The 18,465-nt window shown below is 39.0% G+C and overlaps 1 protein-coding gene across 3 annotated transcripts in view; it reads right to left on the minus strand.

Annotated features, from left to right (window-relative positions):
- LOC134804273 (PDZ domain-containing protein 8) overlaps positions 1-18,465 on the minus strand; it is a 96,184-nt gene that overhangs the window by 66,306 nt on the left and 11,413 nt on the right. The gene's annotated exons all lie outside the window — the stretch shown is intronic.

Genomic DNA, 18,465 nt, shown 5'->3' on the forward strand with positions numbered 1-18,465 from the left:
TAAGTTTATTTCTAAAAGGTAGGTTTAATTAATGTGTTGCTTTTTTATTAATAATTTTCTATAATTTCAGTGGCCATGAACCAAAATATGGCAGGAGGATTGCAAATGTGGACCAGTTCTTTGACAAGTTGCAAGAAATATCATCTCATGGCCCTCTCAATTGCGGATTAAAATCAAGTTCAGATCATATCATATTAGAGACCCAGCCTACATAAAAGAAGCCATTCATGAGAAAGAGAGGAAGAAAACATCTGCGCCACCAAGAAAAAGAAAACTAGCCGCTGAAAACAGTGAAAACATACGCCCCCCCGCCGTCGTCGTCGAAATAAATAAACGATGAAAACTGGTTTATTTGTATTATTCCAAATATAACATAATAGTGTTCAAAATTCAAAATTACACAAAGAAAACCGAGATGTTGGTTTTTATTTTAATGGTTCTGCTAGGTAATGCAAAAATGACATTATTAAATATTTTTTCAAACTGCTTTTATTATGTGTAATTCTGAACACTAGGAACTTTTTAGGGTTCCGTACCCAAAGGGTAAAACGGGACCCTATCTATTACTAAGACTTCGCTGTCCGTCCGTCCGTCCGTCCTTCCGTCCGTCCGTCCGTCCGTCTGTCCGTCCGTCTGTCTGTCACCAGGCTGTATCTCACGAACCGTGATAGCTAGACAGTTGAAATTTTCACAGATGATGTATTTCTGTTGCCGCTATAACAACAAATACTAAAAACAGAATAAAATAAAGATTTAAATGGGGCTTCCATACAACAAACGTGATTTTTGACCAAAGTTAAGCAACGTCGGGAGTGGTCAGTACTTGGATGGGTGACCGTTTTTTTTTGCTTTTTTTTTCGTTTTTTTTTTGCATTATGGTACGGAACCCTTCGTGCGCGAGTCCGACTCGCACTTGCCCGGTTTTTTATTTTATTAATTGCCTTTCCATGCCCAGTGGCGAATTTGCAGTCTTGATCGCCCTAGGCCCCAGGCCCTGAAGTAAGTACAGTCACGCTTTGTGATTGTTGAGCCATTTAGGCTCCTAATGGTCTAAGATCCCACATATATGGTCGACCTTCACTAATCTGTCTGGCGGATGAAACTATGAAAATATGAAAGAAAATATGTTCCAGAACATAAATAAATAGGGTTGCCTAAAGAAATATGGTCAAGGCAATTTTTAATAAATTTTTGAAAAAAAATTTTTTAGGCAAATTTCAGCGATTTGTCTGACGAACGAAATAAGTTTCAATGGAAAGTATACAACTTGTACAACATAAATCATCTACGTTGCCTATCTTTTTCCGGTCACTATTATGTGGTTGCCGTGTTTAAAGAGGTGATTTTATATCTATAATTGCACTCATCTGTCTGACGCTTGAATTATACATCAAAATGATGGTAATTTTATTGCAAATACAATGGTATAGGGTTGCCAGGCTTTTAATTAAAATAAGAAGGGAAGACTTTTAGCGATAACTCATAAACGGCTTAACTGATCAAGTTTGTTTTAATTTTATTTGATTGAGTTTTTTAAGCACTATTTTCAAGATTTTTTTCATATTTTTTGGACAGGTGGTTCAAAAGCTAGAAGGAAAAACCTTTTTTTTTCTTTCTAAACTATTATTTCCGAAATGATTCACTTTATCAAGAAATGTTGTTTAAAGACCCCTATTTATTTTGAAAGGCCTATCCAACGACATCCCACACTGTGAGGTTGAATCAATAAAAAAATTGTCACACACATTTTGTTTCTTTCAAAGCGATTATATCCGAAAATATTCACTTTATCAAAAAATGATCTTTTGAGACCCCTATTAATTTTGAAATACCTTTCCAACAACATCCCACACCATAGGGTTGATACGAAAAAATAAATTCTTACATTATTTTGTTTCTTTCGAGGCGATTATTTCCTAAAATATTCACTTTATCAAAAAATGTCTATTTATTTTAAAATTCATATCAAATGACATCTTACAACGTAGGTATCAATCGAAAAAAAAGAAAAAAATGTATGTGACCATTTTTTTCGCTTCAACCCTGTAATGTGACATGTCGTTGGATAGTTCTTTTGAAATAAATACGGTTTTTTAAGAACATTTTTTGATAAAGTGAATATTTTAGGAAATAATCGCCTCGAAAGAAATAAAATGTACGTGAGGATTTTTTTTTCGTGGTAACCCTATAGTGTGGGATATTCTTAGAAAGGTCTTTCAAAATGAATACGGGTTTTAGTAGAACATTTTTTGATAAAGTGAATATTTTCGGAAATAATCGCTTTGAAAGAAACAAAATGTGTGTGACAAATTTTTTACCGTTTCAACCTCATAGTGTGGGGTGTCGTTGGATAGGCCTTTCAAAATAAATAGGGGTCTTTAAACAACGTTTCTTGATAAAGTGAATCATTTCGAAAATAATCGTTTAGAAAGAAAAAAAAAGGTTTTTCCTTCTAACTTTTGAACCATCTGTCCAAAAAATATGGAAAAAATCATGAAAATAGTGCTTAAAACTCAATCAAATAAAATTAAAACAAACTTGGTCAGCTAAGCCGTTTATGAGTTATCGCTAAAAGTCTTCCCTTCTTATTTTAATTAAAAGCCTGGCAACCCTTGTTTATTTGTGACCGGATTTTCGCAAGCAACCCTATATAGTAGTATACCCTATAATGGACACGGAACCAGTAATGGGACAAAAAAACACAATTCCTCTAAAATAAGTATATAAAAGTAGTTTATAAACACTGGATATATTTTTATCATAAATAAGAGTCCTAGAGCTGATTATATTTGAATTTTTATTAAATTCGGTTATTTTTTAAGAAATGTGCGTCAACCCAAAAGTTGTCGTGCCACTGAAAAAAAATATCACTAAAAATTCTTAACAACTTCGCTAAGAGAGGTGAGTTAATTTATTAAATTTTAATTAATGAATACTTGATGAAAACTAGAATGTGTTTTGTTAATTGCATTTACCATGAGATAAGGTATACAACACACTATGTTGTGACTCCACAGATGTAAAAAAAATAGTGGTATTTGGCCCAATCCCATTATAGGAGCTGTAAAACTGCATACCTCCTATGATGGGACAATTGACATAATGATGCTTGCCATGCCATAATTTCATGTTTTAAACAATACAGAAGTAAAATGTAGTTACGAAATATGTCAACCAGGGGGTATTCTCGGACTTAGGATAAATTAATATCGTTTTTCCAAACTTTTATTTAACTTGCCTTGTTAGTTAGTGTGGGTCAAATCTTGGTAGCTGAATTGAGCTACTTATCGATTTCCGATTCAGTTGAAATTTTGTGTAAGTACGTAATTAGTATGCAAATCGGATGATAATGCAATATTATGATAACATGGACTTGATCTGATGATGGAGACAAGAGGTGGCCATGGGAACTTTATCGCAATAAACCCTAACTAATTGTGTTTGGGTATATTACAATTGTCTCGATGAATCTAATACAATAATAATTGGCTGTGGAAAGAAAAATACATTCAGCGATAAAAGCTTATACCAAAAATTTATTTTTTTGCCATAACTTATTCCCCATTTCAAAATTGTATACTGATAGAGCAATGTCCATTATAGGGGGCCCATTACTGGATCCACGTCCATTACCGGGGGCCCATTACTGGAGCTTTGGTGTCCATGACTTGAGAAAAAAAGCATAGTTTTAATTTGTTAATTATGTGGAAACTCATTGCAGTATCTTTGATACAACACGCCTAAAACATGAAAGGCGGATAGGACTTTCATCTTTTAACACGCTAAGCGGAAGACCATTTACATGTACAAGGGAAATATCATAAATACTCCAAATTTCCTCTTAAATGTCCCATGACTGGTGCTGTTACTATACCATTGTATTTGCAATAAAATTACCATCATTTTGATGTATAATTCAAGCATCAGACAGATGAGTGCAATTATCGATATAAAATCACCTCCTTAAACACGGCAACCACATAATAGTGACCGGAAAAAGATAGGCAACCTAGATGATTTATGTTGTACAAGTTGTATACTTTCCATTGAAACTTATTTCGTTCGTCAGACAAATCGGTGAAATTTGCCGAAAAAATTTTTTTTTCAAAAATTTATTAAAAATTGCCTTGACCATATTTCTTTAGGCAACCCTATTTATTTATGTTCTGGAACAGATTTTCTTTCATATTTTCATAGTTTCATCCGTCAGACAGATTGGTGAAGGTCGACCATATGTGGGATCTCCTACTATAACTAAATTGCTTATTCAATACGTACATGTCCAATTTAGCTAGATCCCTAAATGGATCAACAATCACGGAGCGTGACTATACTAGCCGCCCCTTTCTCAGCACCTATCATATTATTATAAACTGCCGTCTCTAATATCTGGCCACCCTAGGCCCGGGCTTTAGGGCAAATCCGCCACTGACCATGCCTGATATAGGGGACAAATGGGAATAGTATTATTCTCATCGGTCGCTTATACATACAGAGCCGAAAAAAATATGGGCTCCGAAGGGAATCTACCTTGAAATGTTGAGATAGCTCAATTTAGGTACAATTAGTACCTTTTTAACATAAAAAAAAAACTGAATACAGTTTTACTAATACCGACAGCAAAATTAAATAAAAGAATGTTTCCTTTACGTAAAATAAGTTATATTATAAAGATTTAAAAGGTACTTCCAGGGCCCATAGATTTTTTATACCATGTATAGAGTTGACCTAGGGAAGTCTGCAACGATTTCGATAGCATGCAGAGCAAGTGTTATTTTATACGTCATAATTTATTTCATAAAAGTTTGACATTTAAAATAACACTTGCACTGCGTATGCTATAACAATCGATGCAGACTTATCTTGGTCTGACTCTAGTTGTTAGATCAGCAGTCGATGTGGAACAGAAACATTTTATTTTATTTCACATTTATTTATATTATCTTACCTGTATAAGCGCCATCTGTTCATTGAGCCGCGCGACTGTTCAACAATAGTCGCAATAGCGCTATGGATCTTAACTCTTGAATAAATACAGAGATGGCGCGCAAATCAAAACCAATCGATACAGACATCCAAGGACACTTGCTTTACTCTACACCTTAAGAGCGCTATTACATTTCGGCGTTGAGCGAGTTTAGGTATTTTACGCGCTGCGGCAGGCCGTGCGAGCTCAGTATGCCGATCCCTTCTACCACACTCGCACTACAATGATGGATTAAACATTCTTGATCCTTCGCGAAGCATATTGAAATCAACCATAACAACACTAACTGTGCTTAACTTTTAAAGTCCTAAAACTGTTATTTGGTAAGTACGAAAATACTAAATGCAGTGCAAATGTAAGTGTGTGCAGTGTTCATAAATTAATCTTTCATCTATTTTTGACGATTTTTGACCCCCCCACCCCTCAAATCATCCAAAAATCATGCTTCGGATGACTCTGTTTCCTCCTACGTCATACTACCATCATCCGATGTCCAGACCCCCCCCCCCCCTCCCTCCATTTGAAACGACGTAATTTATGAATAGCCCCATACTCGTACTTATGAAGGTATAAGTATTACTCGAAATAAATTATAGGTACTCGCTTATTTACATGTTTCGTCATAGCATTTGGTACCTATAGGTTGTAAAGTTTGTATCAACGAGGGTTTAAAAACGAACTAGTATTGAGGATCTGATGATAATGATGATGATTAAGGTGGCCACGGATACCAATCAACCATGTAGTAACATGATTAGGCTCGTTTGATTCGTCTCAACAAGATCTTTGACACTGAAGATACACAGGGTCTGATGATGGAGCTGGAAGGTGGCCACGGGTACCAGTCTATCATGTAAATAAACCACTTCGTGTTTGGGCTCGTTTGATTCGTCTCAACAAGATCTTTGACACTGAAGATACACAGGGTCTGATGATGGAGCTGGAAGGTGGCCACGGGTACCAGTCTATCGTGTAACTAAACAACTTCGTGTTTGGGCTCGTTTGATTCGTCTCAACAAGATCTTTGACACAAGACAGTACTCAGGGTCTGATGATGGAGCTGGAAGGTGGTCACCATTACCAATCAACCATGCAACTAAACCACATCGTGTTTAGGCTCGTTTGATTCGTCTCAACAAGATCTTTGACACTAGGTGATACACCAAACACGAAGCCCAAACACGATGCCCAAACACGAAGCCCAAACACGTAGCCCAAACACGAAGTGGTTCAGTTACGTGATAGACTGGTACCCGTCGCCACCTTCGAGCTCCATCATCAGACCCTGAGTAGTATCTTGTGTCAAAGATCTTGTTGCGACGAATCAAACGAGCCCAAACACGAAGTGGTTCAGTTACATGGTAGACTGGTACCCGTGGCCACAGTCCAGCTGCATCATCAGACTCTGAGTACTAACTTTTGTCAAAGATCTTGTTGCGACGAATCGAACGAGCCCAAGCACGAAGTGGTTTAGTTGCATGGTTGATTGGTACCGGTGACCACTTTCCGGCTCCATCATCAGACCCTGAGTACTATCTTGTGTCAAAGATCTTGTTGAGACGAATCAAACGAGCCCAAACACGAAGTGGTTTAGTTGCATGGTTGATTGGTACCGGTGACCACATTCCGGCTCCATCATTAGACCTTGAGTACTATCTTGTGTCAAAGATCTTGTTGAGACGAATCAAACGAGCCCAAACACGAAGTGGTTTAGTTGCATGGTTGATTGGTACCGGTGACCACCTTCCGGCTCCATCATCAGACCCTGAGTACTATCTTGTGTCAAAGATCTTGTTGAGATGAATAAAACGAGCCTAAACACGAAGTAGTTTAGTTGCATGGTTGATTGGTACCGGTGACCACCTTCCGGCTCCATCATCAGACCCTGAGTACTATCTTGTGTCAAAGATCTTATTGAGACGAATCAAACGAGCCCAAACACGAAGTGGTTTAGTTGCATGGTTGATTGGTACCGGTGACCACCTTCCGGCTCCATCATCAGACCATGAGTACTATCTTGTGTCAAAGATCTTGTTGAGATGAATAAAACGAGCCTAAACACGAAGTGGTTTAGTTGCATGGTTGATTGGTACCGGTGACCACCTTCCGGCTCCATCATCAGACCCTGAGTGCTATCTTGAGTCAAAATTAATACATATAGAATGTCAGGTCGTTTCAAATATTTTTAATCCTGTCCGGTAGTTTATTAAACTGTACCATTATAAATTATAATACTATAAAAACAGTGCTAGGATCAAAGTCTCTCGTTGCGGTTTACACGCACACAGTATAGCGTTTTACACGGCGCCCGCCGCACACAATGATAAAAAATCTCGTTGTCGCCGTTGAAAATGTGCGGAGCCGACCGACACACGTCCTGCCTCTACAAGCTCTGCCGCGGCACTGAGCTGGCGCAGCGCACGTCATCGGTAATATAGAGTAGTTTTCAAAAAATTGCCAAAAAATTATAGTAGAATTTCATAAACACTAATGTATACCAACAGTATAAGCAAACGTTGCAGATTGCTTGAGTATGAAAATGACTTCGATATTAAGTAGATTTTCGTAGGAATTGACACTTGTTTCGGAGAGAAAATTGAGTTCGTTTTACTTTGATTTTCTCTTTCTCAAAGGTGTGTAGGAAAAATATCGTTTGATATGCCTAAAGTACAGGGTATTAGTAATACAAAATAGCCAGGTTTAGCAGAGTAAACTTCTCAACATTTCCAAATAAGAGCTTGCCATTCAGTGCTTCACGGGGTTTTTCGGAAACGACCATCAGAAAAAAAATCATTACTAATTTAATAAGTCCTTTTTCTAATATTTACAACGATATTTAAAAAGATAAGAAGACGCTTTTACTGGAACAAGTACTCATTGTTTCTAATAATGAGCACAAAGTCCTGAATTTCGTCGACTAGTATCATCAATTTTGCGTTATTTCGACTTTTCTTGTAAGAGCGCTCTTAATCGTCGATCGCCAATGTAATATATGTGCAGGGTGCATAAAGGAAAGTCACACGTCCGTTTAGTAGGCGATTTATTATGAGACTGGCGGTAGGTCCATAACTCATTACGTATATACATATCACCAATGTCCATTGTATTAAAAAGCGAGACCGCAGGCCATCCACTCCGATACAATTAGACAGTGTGCGCGTTATAGGTATTGACAGCATCTTAAGACTGCGTCGACCGTCCAGTGGCGCCCTCATTAGTGGAATTGTCTTTTATAATAAACCAATTAATTTCTGTACCTATAAGTACATGGATCAGTATATGTAGGTATTAATATTTTGTCCTACTTATTCCCCAACTTTTGGTCTTTGTCACATAGTTTAGTTTCATAGTATGAAGTACCATTTCGTAAGTCTCGGCCAGGCCGAAAGGTTCGGCCGTTTTTTGGCCGAAACCGAAACTACAACCGAAACAAATTTTTTGGCCGAAACTGGCCGAAACCGAAACCGAACCTTCGGTCGGACACTAATAAAAACATTAAAAACACTACGGAAAATAAATATTTGTATGCCATTTCGTGTCCACTTAGGTCGTGATATCATCGTCTAAACTTTGCAGCTTGAGAATATGTACTTTCCTGTATAAATTACAACTATATCGTTGTACAGTCAACGTCAAATATATTTTTGGAGTGTTGGCTTGTAAAGATGTTTGAGAACTCGACTGTACCTTACTCATTTGTAATGAGGCGAAAAATGTAAAACATATCTTTGACGTCGACTTTATCTCCAACCTATTCCTGTTACCCGACCTATGAATGAGATCACTATAACCGACTGCGCGACGCAATGGAATGTTAGTTACATAAATATGTGTTTAATGGCATTTTGTAAACAATATAGTAATTATACAGTATATAAACTAGCAAAAAGCAGAGCTTTGTAAGGGCTCGCGGAGGTTTTCTACCTTAACGTACCGAACCGGTTGCTGTCCGGTACGCCTGTCTGTTACAGCTTTTACTTTGTCCTTTAAAAACGTGTCCAGACGACAAAATCAAATTGCCAATATCATCCACACGTAATAATTATACAATTTCATAAGTGCTTATTACATCCTACACGGCCGCTCAGTACTTTTTGTAAGGAACCCAACTGGCTTTCCTATATAATGTTGGGTCAGCGAGCCAATGTTCTTGAATTTATTTTTGCGTCCACTCCACACAATTGATCGAAAAACTATCCCGTCTGGACACCTACTGGCGGTAATCACGCTGCTCCGCACATAAACTAACACACACAGTTCCACTAGGTACAGCCAGGGTCCAGCATCAGCTCTATCTTGGGTACTGCTCTTCCAAGTTCTCATTAAGACGTGTCAGATGACCAAAACAGCGTGGGCCTATGTTGCACCAAACCTGAGTTCCACTAGGTACAGGCAGGGTTTAGAATCAGCTCTATCTTGGGTACTAATCTCTTAAGTGCTCATCAAGACGAGTCGGATGGCCAAAACAGCGTGTGCCTATGTTGCAACAAACCTGAGTTCCACTAGGTACTGCCAGGGTTCAGCATGAGTTCTATCTTGGGTACTGTTCTCCCAAGTGCTCATCATGACGAGTCGGATGTCCAAAATAGCGTGTGTCTATGTTGCATCAAACCTGATCGAGTTCCACTAGGTACAGCCAGGGTTCAGCATCAGCTCTATCTTGGGTACTACTTTCCTAAGTTTTCATCAAGACGAGTTGCATGACCAAAACAGCGTGTGCCTATGTTGTATAAAACCCGAGCTCCATTAGGCACTGTCAGGGTTCAGCATCAGCTATCTTGGGTACTGAAAGTACTGATCTACCCAGTGATCATCATGACGAGTCGGATATCCAAAACAGCGTGTGTCTATGTATGTTGCATCAAACCCGAGCTCCACTAGGTACTGCCAGGGTTCGGCATCGAATCTATCTTGGGTACTACTCTCCTAAGTGCTCATCAAGATGAGTCGGATGAACAAACCATAATGTGCCTTTGTTACACCAAACCTGAGTTCCACTAGGTACTGCCACTGGGTCATTTTGCTGAACTGCACGCCGACGTTTCGATTGGCGTGCAGTTCCCATACAAGTTGCAGTCGGGTTGTAGTCCGTCTGTATCGGCCTTAAGTCACTGAAGTTTGTATTAATTATGCTTATCTTGATTTATAATTTTAGCAGTTCCAAGCAATAGTAACACTAAAGGCGCCATTCATTAATTACGTAAGACAATTTTTGCCAGCTTTTGACCCCCTCCCTCCCCTATGTAAGAAATAATAAGAATAGGCTGACCCCGTCCCCCTCCCACCAATATAATTTATTTTCAAAAAAATATTTTTATGAATGTTTATTTGTACCTGTACAAAGGTACTTGAGCTCGTTTAAGCTAACTCTGCACCGTGTTTGATAGCATAGTGTGGAAGTATTATTTTAAACGTCATAATTTCATAGAAATTAAAAAAAATATCGCATCTTTGTGATCTTACTTAAGAACTTACGTAATAAATTAATGGCGCCAAAACTGTATCTCGAACTGAAAATACCCGATTTAAGTTTGCTAACACAACATGACTGATCATCACATCGTCAGTGTCACAAAACATAAAATTGACCTCCGCAGTACAGCAAGATTGATTGTTCTAGTAGGTATTCACAAAAACTTAATTGCTAAAATGGGAATCAAACCAAGTGAAGCGAGGTGGGTTGAATCCAAAATTGTACCCACATTGGTATTCATCGTTGTTAATGGCGTAAGCGCCATCGACATTATTGAACTTGAAAACACCACATAGGTATCGTATTGTCTGAATACCCACAACACAAGCCTTCTTAAGTAGTCAATTTGTATAAGAATGTCCAATATTTATTTATTTATTTATTACTAACGCCATCTGTTAGAGAAAGAAATAATTAACATTAGCACGAATGTTAATTCATCATATGCCAACAGATGGCGCTAGTAGTAATACAAAGTGTTATTACTTTATTTAATTTTTTTAGGTTTATAAAATGATATTTTTATGTTCGATAACACATCTAGACATGAATTTAAATTACTATGTTAAATTTCAAACCTAACAGTGCAGTAGTTTTTCCGTAAAGTGTACCACAAGAATGCATAGTTCGTCGATTAGTGATAGGGCTCGCTTCGCTCGCCCTAATAATTTTAGCAGTTCCAAGCAATAGTAACACTAAAGGCGCCATTCATTAATTACGTAAGACAATTTTTGCCAGCTTTTGACCCCCTCCCTCCCCTATGTAAGAAATAATAAGAATAGGCTGACCCCGTCCCCCTCCCACCAATATAATTTATTTTCAAAAAAATATTTTTATAAATGTTTATTTGTACCTGTACAAAGGTACTTGAGCTCGTTTAAGCTAACTCTGCACCGTGTTTGATAGCATAGTGTGGAAGTATTATTTTAAACGACATAATTTCATAGAAATTAAAAAAAATATCGCATCTTACTTAAGAACTTACGTAATAAATTAATGGCGCCAAAACTGTATCTCGAACTGAAAATACCCGATTTAAGTTTGCTAACACAACATGACTGATCATCACATCGTCAGCGTCACAAAACATAAAATTGACCTCCGCAGTACAGCAAGATTGATTGTTCTAGTAGGTATTCACAAAAACTAAGGCGATATGATTCGACTCATCAACGAATCTGAGGGGGTGAGGTGCGCGGCAAACCGTGAAGCCCCGCCCGCGCGTCCCGCGACCCGCTCGCCGAGATCGTGAGCGCGCGTCGCGCACGGTAAACATAGCAGACGGGTCACAGTATAATGATCTTATGATGGCAGTATTTTAACTAGACCGGGAAATGGTCACGTTTTAGAGTTTTTATTGTATATGTACCTATGTATTTTTTGCATTACGTATTTCTGATCATTTCATGTAGAATTATTATTTTTATATAGACATGTTTACTTATTATTGATCAGTAAAGAACGTTTTAATTTCATGGCAGCGTGTTCGAGTTAAAGTACCTAAAGGAAAGTAACAATTTTAAAGGAGACGGTCAATTAAGGGTTCTATTTATAAAGGTTATTAACCTTAATCAATAATTTTACTTTACAGATTCCTTTAACTCAATAACGCTGCCGTGAAATTAAAACGTTGTTACTGATCAGTAGTACTTATTTATAAGCTCTAAAAACAAAAAAAAAACAGTTTCAAAGTAAATTTCTGATAACTTTTTGTCAGTGCAAGCCTTATGGTTTCTTCATGGCAACATTTTACATGAAAATGTTTTTGGTGGGTCTCATTATCACAATTTCCAATACTTTTGTTGCCTAACTTAATAAATTATTGTTTACAATACCTATCGACTTTATACCTATTTTAATGATCACACAATTTTAACGAAACAATGTTTTCAAGAAAATAATTCAATTAAGTGCGAGTCAAACTCGCGCACCGATGGTACCTACATTTTATTAAGTACATTATATATATATTTTTTTAATTAAGTTGTAACTGACTCATCATCATCATCTCAGCCATAAGACGTCCACTGCTGAACATAGGCCTTCCCCTTGGACCTCCATTCCGGTCGGAAGCGACCCGCATCCAGCGTCTTCCGACGGCCTTAACAAGGTCGTCTGTCCATCTTGTGGGTGGACGTCCTACGCTGCGCTTGCTAGTCCGTGGTCTCCACTCGAGCACTTTTCGACACCATCGGCCATCTTCTCTGCGCGCAATGTGGCCTGCCCATATATATATATATATATATATAACATTTTCAAGAAGTCTGGTCGCTTGTGGTGAAAAAAAAATGTATGGAGAACAGAGTGGCCAACTTTCTTAAAAATAGTTTATCTAATACTGATTCTAAAATGGTATCACACATGCTATTTACATTTCTACAAATAAAGATATGGCCTAGATGGTGTTTAAAGTGAAGTATGGTGCTAACTGCTAACTAGTAAAAAAGACAAAAGTGCGATTATCTCGAAAACCACGAAACTTTTACTAGACCTATAAGTGCATTTTCTGGACCAGCCTAAGCTGCCCTGTCGATGGTTAGAAGGTTGTCCATTAATTACTGGACATTCTGTATAGAGATGTAACTAACCCAAATCGATATTCACAGCAAGCGATTACGATTGGATGGCACGTAGACTGAGGTATCGAATTGTGACGTATAATGAATTTTTATTTGCGATTTAAATAAAGCTAGAATTATATGGTTTTCGCGCAAGGCATTTAATACACCGACCGAGTAGGTCGCACCCATCGTCAAAATCTAAACTAACTGGGGATCTATTTTAAAGTTTATTTATCTTATTTCTGTGTCAAATTTGTTGTCTGTTAGGTGACGATAAATATATCCATATTTACAGTTGATTATCCACCTTTTCCTTATTTTTATTAAAAGAAAAATGAAAAATTCATATCGATTTACTTAGACAACTACCGATTCATAAAGGTGGTGTCCGGCTAGCCCTAAAATTAAAAAAAAGACGTAGAACGTAAACGTTCGTAGTGCAGTTGTTTTCCTTTGTGATTTCGATGTGCGAGACATTTTACGTTGTATTGCTGTTGTGAGTGACAGATGTCAAATAACGCAAATAAATATGCACACAGTATATGTCGGTGACTTTAGTTCGTCTACGGATCTCCTTATTTCTGATTTGATCACGCAGAGAAACTCCGAGCATAGCCCTCTCCATAGCTCGTTGAGCGACTTTGAATTCTCAGATGAGGCCGATAGTGAAAGACCACGTAACTGACTGAATAACACAAAATATTTAAAAAAATTGTCTTATACCCGCCTTATTTTGAACTCCCTGTAATCACACCCTGTATTCCGCACCCTTCACAAATAATCTGATTTAGTAAAGTTTACTAAATGTTTTTTTTTATGATCTTGATCGCGTAATAATGTGTTAAACCCAAAATAGCGTCTTAAAACGTATTAAATTTTTTATAATGTGATCTTATTAAGCATTTATATAAGAAGAGCGACAAAATTTTACGATAGTTATTTATAATTTTTTTTTCGTTTTCAATAAAGAAGGAAGTTTGAGAAAATTTTGTTAATTAACAATTGCCTAAATAACTTTAAGATAAATTTCTACAAGTAGTACATTTGTTGACATGTTTTAAATACACCATATTTTTTTTTTAATTTTCAATGAATATTTAATACCTTTAAAATTATATTGAATGTTACGTAATCGCTTTTTCACGCCGAAAATGAGGCGTGGAGGACTGTGTTCAGCGTTGAATAAAAAGTATAAATAATGGAGATACAGTCCTGCAAGTATATAATGTTGTAATGGAAATATCCTCCTCTTTAATAATATTAACTAGATTTTGTCCTGTGCGCGGGGCCCGAGGGCCCCGCGGTACGCGTGTTGTTTGCTGTTGGTGCTGTTGTTGACGTGTTGTTGTTGCTGTTGTTTGTGCTGTTGTAGCTATTAACCTAACCCATTTTTCTGGTTGCAGTCCGTTTCTGTAGGGTTCTCAGTTCTAACCTAACCTAATCCACTTTTCTGGTAGCAGTCCGTTCCTGTGAGGGTCGCAGTTCTAACCTAACCTAACCCACTTTTCTGGTAGCAGTCCGTTTCTGTGAGGGTCGCATTTCTAACCTAACTTAACCCACTTTTCTGGTAGCAGTCTGTTCCTGTGAGGGTCGCAGTTCTAACCTAACCTAACCCACATTGTTGGTAGCAGTCCATTCCTGCTGTTGTTATTGTTGTGTAGTAGTTTGTTTTCCAAAGGGAGAAATAAATAAAGTTGTACTTTTGATAGAAAGAAAAGATCCGCATGCGAGAACTTCATTCCCGCAGCTCGGCCTTCGGCCTCGCGTGCTTGGGAAATCGTAACTTTTCCTATTGGGTCGTGTTTCAGCTCCAACTTCCTCCCCACGTGTGACGCTTCGGGCCTTCGGCCCAACGCGGAGCTCGGCCTTCGGTCTTCGCGAGCCTTGACGCTTCGCCGTCGGGCTTTCGGCCCGCCGGCTCCGCTTATCAAGAAAGTTGACTTTGTAGGACGTTTGGAGGAACTGCATTCACGCAGCTCGGCCTTCGGCCTCGCGTTTTGGGAGTCGGGGTGGTGGCTCCGGGCCTTCGGCCATCCACTGGGGTCGGCCTTTGGCCTCCCTGCCTGAAGCTCGCCCTTCGGGCTCGCTTAACACACTTTTTGTATAGGATTTTGCTTTGTTCGTCATTCCCGCAGCTCGGCCTTCGGCCTCGCCCAAAATTACTGGGGGGGGGAGGATGCTTGGACATTCGAGATAAAGCTCCGGGCCTGACGGCCCTCCGCGGGGTCGACCTTCGGCCTCCCAGCCTGAAGCTCGCCCTTCGGGCTCGCCTAACCTACTTGGAAATTTGAATTTGGCCCGTGTCCGCCGCCATTTTGGATTTTTCCAAAAAAATTTTTCACATGGTAATTTTGGGCCCCCAAGCTCACCGCATGTCAAATCTCAGCGCGCTCGGACCAACTTGAAAAAAATAAAAAATAAAGTCGGCCTGTTTGAAAATTTTTAAATGCAGTTTGTTTTGTCTTGGGGCCCTCTATGACATTTGGTCGAGCACCCCCCACCCATCTCGCACCGTTTAAAAGTTGCCATACAAAATTAAAATGACCATTATTTCCGCCATCTTAGATATTTTCCAAAAAATTTTTTTTCATAGGAATCTAGAGGCTTCTATCTTTCGCCATGCCAAATCTTAGCGCGCTCGGACCAACTTGAAAAAAATAAAAAATTAAGTCGGCCATTTTGAAAATTTTTAAATGCAGTTTGTTTTGTCTTGGGGCCCTCTATGACATTTGGTCGAGCACCTCCCACCCATCTCGCACCGTAATATGAATACTTTTTGAGATATTGGGGAAATTAAAGATCTCTACTTTTTCCCCCTTTTTTTGCTTATAACTTTTGATATTTTGTGTGTGCTACTACACGCTTCGAATGCATTTTTCTAGGCATTATGACGAATCTAATGAGGTATCACACGTATTTTTAGGAGTATTATCTCTATTTTTCACCGTATTCAGTTTCTCGAACAAGACTAATACAACCAAGCGCAAGATGAACTGCCTGTAGGCACCTTGAACTCTCAATTATATTTAATTCATGTCGACCGTGGTCAAATATTAAAATTAGTGATATGTATTTAGTTCTTAAATAATTGTATTGCGATATGCCTATTAGGGTAATTTTTTCAATTATTTCAGTTTGACATTTTATATTTATTTAAATTTATGATTATGATGATGAATTTGCACGCTTGACGGGCGTGGCGCGTTGCATGCGATCCAAAGCCGGGCGCCTTCGGCACCCTCATACTAAAAGCGTAACACTATACATATATTGTAACATCCCCATACTGTATCAATCCAAATAAATAATTTCTGAATTTCAAAGGACTCAAAGAGCACGAAGGAATATAATCATTTTGCAGATCGGACGTAGGTATATCAGTAAAGGTGAAATACTGTAAATATATCATACTTACATACTCACAATTATATTATCTAGGAATATAATATTATTTACCTACATTAAAATTGGTTGCTGACCTAGTGAAAATACTGAAGTATTTTAACTGTTGATGTAGGAAAGCTAGGCGCTTTCAAGCACCTCGTAAAGTATTAGATGCTTCTGTTATCAGAAAGTGTTTTTATAGCACTTAGTGACTTTTTCTTACGTTTCATATGCTTTGTTTCCCATTGTTTGTAAATGGTAAAATCACGTGACCGCGCGGAACATACTGACGCAGGTCCGTCCTCTACAAGCGCTGCCGCGCGACTGAAGAGGGCGTAAGTGCGTTCGCGAGTGATGGCGGTTGCGGATTTAGTAGGTATTGAAACAGAAATTATTTTAATGATGTTACCGAGACAAAGTGATCCAAATCATCTAGATTATCTTATTACCTATACATTTATGTAAAAAACAAGTCAAAAAAGTTTGTATTGTAGCTCTGAGATTGATTTATTGTTAAAAAAAGGCGTAACTTTGGAATTTTTTTCTATCGAGCAAAGTTTATCTAATCATGTTTTTGAGATCCAAAACATATCTGCCAGATCCTTAAGTATAAGATATATTTTTTTCACAATTTTAAAACATTGTTTCTTATATTTCCGATGGATTCAAAAAACTGGTTCGTTTAGCTCGTACGGGAAAAGCACGCCTTAATTGCTAAAATGGGAATCAAACCAAGTGAAGCGAGGTGGGTTGAATCCAAAATTGTACCCACTTTGGTATTCATCGTTGTTAATGGCGTAAGCGCCATCGACATTATTGAACTTGAAAACACCACATAGGTATCGTATTGTCTGATTACCCACAACACAAGCCTTCTTACTTACCTCCAGTGAGACTGAATGGCACTCCTCTTAAAGTAGTAAGAGAATTTAAGTACTTGGGACACTGGGTAACCGCATCGCTAAAAGATGACGTAGACGTGGAAAGGGAGCGTAGGGCGCTGGCAGTAAGAAGTAATATGTTGATTCGTAGGTTCGCAAGGTGTACTAGCAACGTTAAAATCACCCTTTTTAAGGCGTACTGCCAGTCATTTTACACCTGCAGCCTATGGATCAACTTTACTCAAAAAGCTTACAGCGCCCTACGAGTCCAATATAATAACGCTTTTAGGATGGTGTTGGGGCTGCCGCGCTATTGCAGCGCTAGCGGTATGTTCGCGGAGGCGCGCACCGACGGCTTCCACGCCATCATGCGCAAGCGGGTGGCGTCGCTGATGCGGCGCGTACGCGGCAGCGCCAACAGTCTCCTAGCCACTGTAGCAGACAGGATAGATGGCGCTTTCTGGGAGTACTGGAGTAGCGTACATGTTTATAGAAGTTAAATAAAGCACATAACATAGATAGTCACTAACATAGGTTAAGAGTAATAATAAGGCGTAGGGATGTGACGACCTAAGGCGTAGGGATGTGACGACCCCATCGCCCGCTGGTTTTACCAGTGCAATCAGTCAACGCAGGGCAGCTTGTGGCGAGCTGTTGGGGATTAGCGACCTCACGTACCCGAGTGCTCCTGGAGAGTTTTGTTACCCGCAAGGAGGGTGGGTGGGACAGGATTCTCTGCCTCTGGCTTGCCTTAGCCGGCCGGCCAGAGTGGAGTCGTTAGAGCTATAAGCTCCAGGGGTGGAAGTGAAATATGCATAAGACGCGAGTTGGCACAGTGGCTGTTAACAGCCACTGGGTAGAAAGCGGCGCACACCTCTCGACACCCCTGAGCCGCTCACACCGGTGTTGCCCTTGAGCCATCCTAGATGTCGCTTTTTGTGGGGGCCCATCTTGTGAGGGCGAGTCACCGTCTGCCGGAAATAAAATTGCATACCGTTTTATTAGGCAGGCGTCCGGTTTTTTACCCCATAGCTCAGTTCTTAGTCCATCGCTTTCACCCAATAACCTAGTTCATTTTAGATTCCATCAACTCTCAATAGTCCTTACACCCTGGCGGGTGCTGCCTCTGCGTGCGTCCCATGACACTGGCAAGGGCAGCCTCCGCTCGGTGTACCCCTT

The sequence above is a fragment of the Cydia splendana genome, chromosome Z (genome assembly GCF_910591565.1).
Source record: "Cydia splendana chromosome Z, ilCydSple1.2, whole genome shotgun sequence".
Classification (NCBI taxonomy): Eukaryota; Metazoa; Arthropoda; class Insecta; order Lepidoptera; family Tortricidae; genus Cydia; species Cydia splendana.